General features: G+C 39.6%; 1 pseudogene; it reads left to right on the forward strand.

Annotated features, from left to right (window-relative positions):
- Positions 1-6,882: 6,882 nt before the first annotated feature.
- Positions 6,883-7,371, forward strand: LOC102866868 (annotated as a pseudogene).
- Positions 7,372-9,746: the final 2,375 nt, after the last annotated feature.

The following is a 9,746-nucleotide window of genomic DNA, read 5'->3' on the forward strand; positions in this document are numbered from 1 at the left end:
CCAAGTCCCTTCAGAAAATATCTTCCATTGTCCAACCCCGATCTGACAGTTTGTAGCTTAAGCTTTCTTGGCTTCTGTGATTCTAAACATGTCAACTGCTGACATTTTTTTCCCTTTTGACCAGTGTCTCTTAAGTTTAGTTGTACTGTCTCCAACTTTGTCTGCTTGATGTTGAGCTTCAATCCATATTGGATATTACAGACCTTTATCTTCTACGCCAAGGGCTTCAGGTCTTCTTCAGTTTCAGCAAGCAAGTTTGTGTCATCTGCATATCATAGGTTGTTGATGAGTCTTCCTCTAATCTTGATGCCACATTCCTCCTCCTAACGCCTTGCTTCCCAAATTATCTATTCTGCCTACAGATTTTAACGATGTCATTCTAAAGACTAAAGTGCACCTAATCTGGGCCATCATGATCTTTGCAATTACTTGTTATGCTTCAGAGAGCGGGACAATGACTAAGGGTGACAGAAGTAGAATCAATGCCTTCGAATTGTGGTGCTGAAGAAGAGTCTTGGAGACTTGGAGTCTTGGAGTCTAGGTTTGTCTTGGAGAGAGTGAAACCAGATTTCTCCTTGGAGCTTGGGATTTTGAAGTTCCATCTCACATACTTTCAGCACGTGGCCAGGAGCGACCAGTCCTTGGAGAAGGACATCATGCTCAGAATGATGGAGGGACAGTGAAAGAGAGGAAGACATCCAATGAGATGAATTGATACAGTAACTGGGGCAACAAGTATTGGTGTGTCAGATTTAGTGAGACTGGCTCAGGATAGGGCAGGTTTCAGAGCTGTTGTACATAGGGTGCCTATGAGTTGCAGTAGACTCAACAGCACATAACAACAACAACAACACTTTTTAGTAAGCATACCAATTAAGACAGACTAGGGGAAAGGATTGGCCATCCACTTCCAAAATATGTTAGGCCTCCAAAAACCCTATGTACAGTAGAGCACACTTAGTAGACTAATAGATATGGCAACTGAGACTGACCCCTCAAATTTGGAAACTCAAAGGAAGAGGAACAGTTGTAAGCAGAAATTAATGATTGAAACAAGGAATGTGAAAAGCATGAATGTAGAAAAATTAGACACTGTCAAGAAAGAAATGGAATACATAAATATTGACATTTTACATATAAGCAAAATGAGATGGATTGGCATGGGATATATTGAATCAGACGATCATATGATCTATGACACTGGAGATGAAAAGGTGAGGAAAAATACAGCATCATTTTCATAGTTAAAAAGGTCGTTTCCAGATCCATATTTAAATACAATATTGTGAGTGACAGGATATGCATATGCATACAAGAAAGATTTATTAATATCACTTTTATTCAAATTTATGCACCAACAACCAGAGCCAAAGAAGAGGAAATAGACGATTTCTACCAACTGTTGCAGTCAGAAATCGATCAAACATGTAACCGAGACATTAGTGATATTCAGTGACTGGAATGCAAAAGTTTGGAACCCAAAAGAAGGATCAGTAGTCAGCAAATAAGGAATTGTTGACAGAATGAGGCTGAGGATAGAATGATAGAATTCTGCACAAATACCTTTTTTAAAAAACATAAACTCAGCCTATGCATATAGAATTCATCTGATGGTATATACAAAAGAATCAGAGTCATTACATCTGTGGAAGGAATCATTGAAGAAGCTTAATGTCAGTTGTGAAAACCAGGCCATATGCTAATTGTGGAACAGACCATCAACTACTCAGACGCAAGTTCAAATTAAAGCTGAAGAAGGTTAAATCAGATCCACAGAAATCAAAATTTTATCTTGAGTCGTGCTCACCAAGTTGTGCCAAGAAATCTGGAGAACAATCACTTAGCCAACTGACTGGAAGAGATCTATATTTGTTCCATTCCAAAGAAAGGTGATGCCACAGAGTGTGGTAATTATTGAACAATATCATTAATATCACATGTGAGCAAGATTCTGCTGAAGATTATCCAAAACCAACTGGAACAGCACATCAGCAGAGAACTGACAGAAGTCCAGGCTGGGATTAGAAGGAGTTGTGGTATTAGGGATATTGTAGCTGATGTTAGGTGGATCTTGGCTGAAAGCAAGAAGTACCTGAAGAATGTCTATCTTTTTTTCATTGATTACACAAAGGCATTTGACTGTGTGGATCATAACAAACTATGACTAACTCTGAGAAGAATGGGAATCTCACTTGTACCAGGAGGCAGTCATCAGAACAGAGCAGGAAAATACTGCATGGTTGAAAATTAGGAAGGGTGTACTCCGGGGCTGCATCCTGTCTCCATACCTTTTCAATCTTTATGCAGAACATATTATCTGGGAGGCTGGTCTCTATGAGGAGAAATGGGGTATCAGGATTGGAGGAAGATTCATCAACAACCTGAGTTTATGCAGATGGCACAACCCTGCTTTCTGAAACTTAGGAGGACCTGAAGCACTTGCTGTGGAAAGTGAGGGACTGCAGTCTTCAGTATGGTTTGAGGCTCAATAGCAAGAAAACAAAGATTCTCACCTCTGGGCTGACTGGCAGCTTCTTAATGGATGGTGAAGAGATTGAGATTGTTCACAGTTTGATTTGCTTGGTTCCACAGTCAACACTCTTGGCACCAGCAGCCAGGAAATTAAAAAAACATATTGCGATGGGAATATCTGTGGTTAGACACCTCTCTAAGGTACTGAAGTGCAATGATGTCAGTCTGGAGACTAAGGTGTGTCTGATACATGCCATGGTCTTTGCAATCAGTTGTTATGCATCAGAGAGTTGGACAATGACTAGGGACGACAGAAGGAGAATTGATGCCTTTGAGCTGTGGTGTTGGAGAAGAGTATTGACTATACCATGGACTGCTAAGAAAACAAACAGGTTTGTCCTAGAGAGGGTGAAGCTGGGCTGGTCCTTGTGGGAAAGGATTCTGAAGCTTCATCTGACATACTTTGGACATGTTGTTACAAGGAGGGACCAGTCCTGAGAGAGGGACATCATGCTTGAGAGGGTGGAGGGACAGCACAGGAGAGGAAGACACTCAATGAGATGGATTGGTTCAGTGACAGGAGTAATGGGGGTAGGTGTGTTTGAGATGATGAGAATGGGACAGGATAGGGCAGAATTTATGGCTGTTGTACATAGGGTCTCTAGGAGTCGTAGAAAACTCAACAGCACATAACAACACAACACTAACAACTATCGCCCCTGAATTTACAAACCAACACAGGAACAGGTTTGAGGCCTATATCACTAATGAACAAAGATTAGATGAGCTGTGGGAAGATATAAAGAATATCGTCGATGAAGAAGGCAAAAGTTTTTATAAAGAAGAAAGAATAGAAAAAGACAAAATGGATGTCAGAAGAGACTGAATATTTCATTAGAGCACCAAGAAGCCAAAAAAAAAAAATCAAGAAGTTAAGGAATTGAATAAAAGATTTCAAAGGGCAGCTTGCGAAGACAAGGCAAAATATTATAATAAAATGTGCAAATAGCTGGGGTCCTATCTCATAATTTCTTAATCTGAAGAAATTAAGGAACACATTTAAGCCACAAGTTACAATGCTTAAGGATGCTATAGGCAGAATATTGAAGGCTTTAGAAAGCATTAAAAGATGATGGAAGAAGCATACAGAGTTACTATACTGAAAAGAATTGGCTGATACAGAAGAATTTTAAGAAACAGTGTCTGATCAAGAGGCACTGGTGATGAAGAAATTGCCAAAAAATAAAGTCCCAGATTTGACAACATGGGGTATTAATCAGCATTAATTAATTATGTAATATGTCATTTATATGAATGGTTATATGAAACATAATGTAAATTATTTTATAAAATGCAATGTACATGAACAAACTACAAAGTGTATAAATTACTGTATGCAACCAATAAAAATATTACAAGAAGAAAAAAAAAGCCCCAGGAACTGATGGAATGCCAGTTGACATATTTCAACAAACAGATGCTGCCTTGGATGTGCTCACCAGATTATGCCAAGAAATCTGGAGGACATCTACTTGGTCAACTCACTAAGAGAACTTTATTTAGTCCTAATCCATAAAAAGGTGACCCTACAGAGAGTTGAAATTATCAAACAATATTACTAATATTACATACTTGCTAAATGCTGCTGAAAATTATTCAGAAACCACAGGAACATACCTTGACAGAGAACTACAAGAAATAAAGCTGAATTTAGAAGGGGTCATGGCACTAGAGACATTATTTTCAAGGTCACCTGGATCTTGGCAGAAAGCAGAGTACCAGAGGAATGCCTATCTGTGTGTCACTGACTATGCAAAGGCATTTAACTGTGGATCACAACAAATTGGAGCTAACCTTGAGGAAAATGGGAATACTAGAACACTTGATTTTGCTTATTTGATACCTATTCTTGGACAAGGAAGCAATCCTCAGAACAAAGCAAGGAAATACTGCATGGTTCAAGATCAGGAAAGATATACATCAGGAAATCATTAGGGAAGCTGAGCTTTATGAGAAGGAATATGACATCAGGATTGAAGGTAGACTTATTAACAACCTACATTATGAAGATGACACAACCTGGCTTGCTGAAGCTGAGGAGGTCCTGAAGCACTTGCTGCAGAAGGTCAAGGACTATAGTCATCAATATGCTTTGAAGCTCAACATCAAGAAGACAAAGATTCTCACCACTGGGTCAGCTGGCAGGACCATGATCGTCGGAGACTGAGGTTGTTAACAATTGCAGTTTGCTTGGCTCCACTATCAACACTCTTTAACACCAGAAGTCAGGAAATCAAAAGACAAACTGCTTTGGGAGAAAGTCTGCTGTCAGGGAACTTTCCAGAATATTGAAATGCAACGATATCAGTCTTGAGACTATGGTGTGCCTGGTCCAGTACTTCGTCTTCACAATTACTTGCTATGTATCGGAGAGCTGCACGATAACTAATGATTATAGAAGAATTGATGATGCCTTCGAGTTGTAGTGCTAGAGAAGAGTCTTAAACACATCACTGATTGCCCAAAAAAACAAACTGACCTGTCTTGAAAAGTGTGAAACCAATTTTGTCTTTGGACCTAGGATACTGAAGCTCTGTCTCACATACTTTGGGCATGTGGCCAGGAGAAGGACATCATGCTCAGAAGGGTGGGTGGAGGGTTGGTTCAGGAGAGGAAGACCCACGTAATATGGCTTGATACAGTAACTGGGGCAATGGGGATTGGAAACTGACTTGGGACAAGACAGGCTTTAGAACTGCTGTACATAGGATGATTATAGGTGGCAGATGATTCGATGGCAACATAACAACAGTTTGTAGTACATTTTAGGGACACCTGCAAAAGGAAGTAAAACTAATGTACATCTCATTTAGCTTTTACTTTCTAATGGTAAACTTGTTATTGGAAAGTGAAGGTAAGGGCCAAATCAATAACTACACCTATGCGTATATTTGTTGTTATTGAGTTGTTATGTTCTATCGAGTCACATATGACTTTATAGCAACCTTATGAACAGCATATCTTTTTTTTTAAATTTAGGTTGTTTATTTTTCATTTCAATATGAACAGCATATCTTAACCCTGTCCTATCCTTCGCCATAGTTATAATCTCCAAGACGCTCGAGCCCATTGTTGTAGTCACAGTGTGAATCCGTCTCCTTGGGGCGGCAGTGGGGGGGGGCTTTCTTTATTCGGTCCAGCCTCCAACTTTCCATGCATGATGTTCCTTTCCAAGGAACAGCTTCTCCTAACAACATGCCCAAAGTATGCGAGCCGAAACTTTGCCACCCTTGCCTCTGAGGAGCACTCTGTGTGCTGTGTGTATAAAATTTATGATATACATCTAAAATACATATATAGATCTAGAAGATATGTGATTCAAACCCACCAGCAGCTCTGCAGAAGGATATGCAACCAACTCTCATTACTTTAATTGCCTCTGAAACCCATCACAGGGTCAGCTATGGGTCGGCTCCAAACTGATGGTGCGTAACACAACAAGTATATACATGTAATATATATAGCTTTACATTTTGTTGTTATGTGCTGTTGAGTCACTTGCAATTAATAGTGACACTGTGTACAATAGCACTGAAACCTGCTCTATGCCGACCTTATTGTCTCTGACATTCCTACCCTCATTACCCCAGTCAATCAATCCATCTTATCAAGGGTCTTCCTCTCTTGTGCTATCCCACCACCTTCCAAGTATGATGTCCCTCTCCAAGGACTGGCCCATCCTTACAACATACCCATAGTATGTCAGATCAAGTCTTAGAATACTTGCCTCTAAGGGGCAGCCTGGTTTCGCTCTCTACAGGATGAACTTGTTTGTTCTCCTGATAGTCCATGGTATATTCGGTATTCTTCTCCAGTACCGTAGCTTAAAGGCATCAATTCTCTTTCTACATTACCTAGTAATTGTCCAGTTTTCTGAAGCATAACAAGCAAATGTGAAGACTATGGCCTGGAGCAGGTGCTCCTTAGTCTACAGACGGACATCGTTGCTCTTCAGTACTTTGGAGCAGTTTTTGACAGCAGACTTTCCCAATGCAATTCATCTTTTGTTTCCTGGCTCCTAATATCAAGAGTGTTGATTGTGGAGCCAAGAAAACAAAAGTTGTTAACAATCTTAATCTCGTCACCATTTATCGTAATGTCGCCAATTGGCCCAGTGGTGAATATCTTTGTTTTCTTGATGTTGAGCTTCAATTCATATTGAAGCCTACAAACCTTGACCTTGTAGCACTTCAGGTCCTCCTCAGTTTCAGCAAGTAGGGTTGTGTAATCTGCATAATGCAGCTTGTTTTTGAGTCTTCCTCTAAAACTGATTCCACATTACTCCTCATAGAGTTTTACATAGAAAATCATACAATTTTTTATTTTCCCAGTTTCGCTGAAGCTGCAGCCATGAAGGTCGGGCTGTGCAGTTTCAGCGGGTACAAGATCTACCCCGGGCACGGGAGGCGCTACGCCAGGACCGATGGAAAGGTGTTCCAGTTTCTTAATGCAAAATGCGAGTCGGCTTTCCTTTCCAAAAGGAATCCACGGCAGATCAATTGGATTGTCCTTTACAGAAGGAAGCACAAAAAGGGCCAGTCGGAAGAAATTCAAAAGAAAAGAACCCGCCGAGCAGTCAAATTCCAAAGGGCCATCACTGGTGCATCTCTTGCTGATAAAATGGCCAAGAGGAATAAAAACCCTGAAGTTAGAAAGGCTCAACGAGAACAGGCTATCAGGGCTGCCAAGGAAGCAAAAAAGGCTAAACAAGCTAAAGGCTAAAAAAGGCTAAAAAAGACTGCAATGGCTGCTACTAAGGCTCCCACAAAAGCAGCGCCTAAACAAAAAATTGTGAAGCCTGTGAAAGTTTCTGCTCCCCGAGTTGGTGGAAAACGCTAAGGAGGCACATAAGACTTAAATAAAAATGGAGTTGTAACTCTAAAAAAAAAAAAAAAGTAAAGAAAAGAAAACCATACAATTTTTAAAAAAAATCTTATTTTATCCACATTAAAATAAATGCTATTCTGAGAGGAGACCAATATATAAATTATACACCATTTTCAAAGTGCTAATAGATGTAAATTTGAAGTTTGTTTCTCCTTTGAAAGTGACACAAGTTTTACTTGGCAAAAATACAGTAGAATTTAGGCAAGTAGTCATACGGGTTACATTGAAATGTATTAAAGATATGTTACTATCACAAATATGACAGAGGTTATAATTTAATATGCTGCCTTTTTAAAATAAGACTTTTCTTAATATTTTAAATTTTGAATGGTACAATACATCTTTACAGAAACAAAGTTCAGTGAAAATGGATTTTCCTTAACTTGTTCTATGCTTGTTTGTTAATTCATGCGTTCATGTTTCTATTTTTGTTGTTGATTATGTATATGGATATGAGTAGGAATTGTTTCCGAGGACTACAGAATTTGTCTGAAGATAAATTGGATTAGGAAAGTCAGCTTTCAGAGACCTCTCCAGATTGCTGAAGAACAAGGATGCCAGTCTAGAGATTAAGGTGCACCTAATCCAAGTTTTGATCTTTACAATGCACTAGTAAGCTGGATAACGAATAAGGATAGTGGAAGAAGCAGCAAGTTATGAGTTATGGTGATGGACAAGAACATTGAAGATACCATGGACTGCCAAGTAAACAAACAGATCTCTCCTGGAGAAGGTTCAATCAAGTTGCTTACTGCATAGAGGCAAGGATTTTGAAGCTTGGTCTCACATACATTGGACATGTTGCCAGTAAGGACCCTTCTTTGGAGAAGAACATGATGCTTGGAAGTGGAGAGGGCCAATACAGGAGAGAAAGACCTTGAATAAGATAGATGATATAGCGACTGGGGTAATAGTGGTAGATGTGTCAGAGACAGGTAGCTTGGGTCAGTATAGGACAGGGTTCAGAGCTATTGTCCATAGGCTCACTATGAGTCGCAGGCTACTCGATGGCACATAACAACAGTGACAATATTTGAATTTGATAGGACAAAATGAAAAAGGTCAAAAATTGTGTACAGCTACTTGACTCTCAGATACCAAAACAAACTGTGGGAGACCATCAGAAAATGTATTAGTGCTTCTTGGGTTAAGGGGAGAATATGTGTGTACCATTTCTAATTGCAGTGATGAGGCTTGAGGTCCATGTGAGGAAGGTATCATCATTATTGACAAATATTTATTATTTAAAGCACTGAGATTCCCTATAAACCAAATTCTAATGAATAAAAATAGTTAGCAGCTCCTAATGTTGCAGTTACTCTGGACTTTTCTGACTGTTTCTACACAGATAAGAATACTGGTCTATAATGAAACTGAACTTCCACCTTGGCACATAGCTCCAAGACAGGACATGTAAGCACAAATAGTTCAAATTGCTCAGAGGGAGAAAGTCAAAAGCACATTGTGCAATCTGACTCTTTGGAATGTCAATGTGATACATGAATCACCTGACAAGCATTGCCATTTAAAGACATTATTCAAAGAATCTTTGTCTACATATCACTGCCCAATAAGGAGTTTTCTCTCTTAAAATGAAATTAACACCTCAGCCAATTCCTTTGCAACAGGTGTCATAACATCTGAAAAAATAAATGGTAACCCACAAAGGAGTACAAATAGTACAAAGTCATACATATAGTACAAAGGATGCACTATTGTAAATGACAAACTTGAAAAGAATAGGGTATAAAGAGTTAGAAATTCGCTATTTCCTTGTCTTAGTTATCAAGTGCTTCTATGACAGAGATAACACTCAAGTTGATGGCTTTAACAAACAGATTTACAAGCTGTGAATTTGGGGTGATCACTCTAGGGAAAAATCCTCCTGCATCATCATCGGATCTGTAGGAAAGTCCTGGTTTCCTTCAGCGTCTGGAGGCCTGAACTTCTTGGAAATTTCTTTCTGTCTCGACCCTTCTTGTTGCCCATGTGCTCCTAACATTGAAACCTGGATCCAAAAAGAACCTATTTCAATCCTGGAAATTTTTTTTTATGACACTGAAGTCTCCCCTCTTAGTTCTCTTTTCTCTCGTTAGCTCTTCTGAGATAAAAGGTGGAAAAAGCCATTGTTGTTTGTTGTTGTTATGTGCCGTCGAGTCGTTTGCGACTCATAGCGACCCTATGTACAACAGCCCTAAACCCTGCTCTATCCTGCGCCAATCTCATTGCCTCTGACACACCCATCCTGAGTACCCCAGTCACTGAATCAATCCACCTCATAGAGGGTCTTCCCCTCCTGTGCTGTCCCTCTACTCTACCCAGCATGA

The sequence above is a fragment of the Elephantulus edwardii genome, unplaced genomic scaffold (assembly GCF_000299155.1).
Source record: "Elephantulus edwardii isolate Elephantulus edwardi_28Jun2011 unplaced genomic scaffold, EleEdw1.0 scaffold00332, whole genome shotgun sequence".
Lineage (NCBI taxonomy): Eukaryota > Metazoa > Chordata > Mammalia > Macroscelidea > Macroscelididae > Elephantulus > Elephantulus edwardii.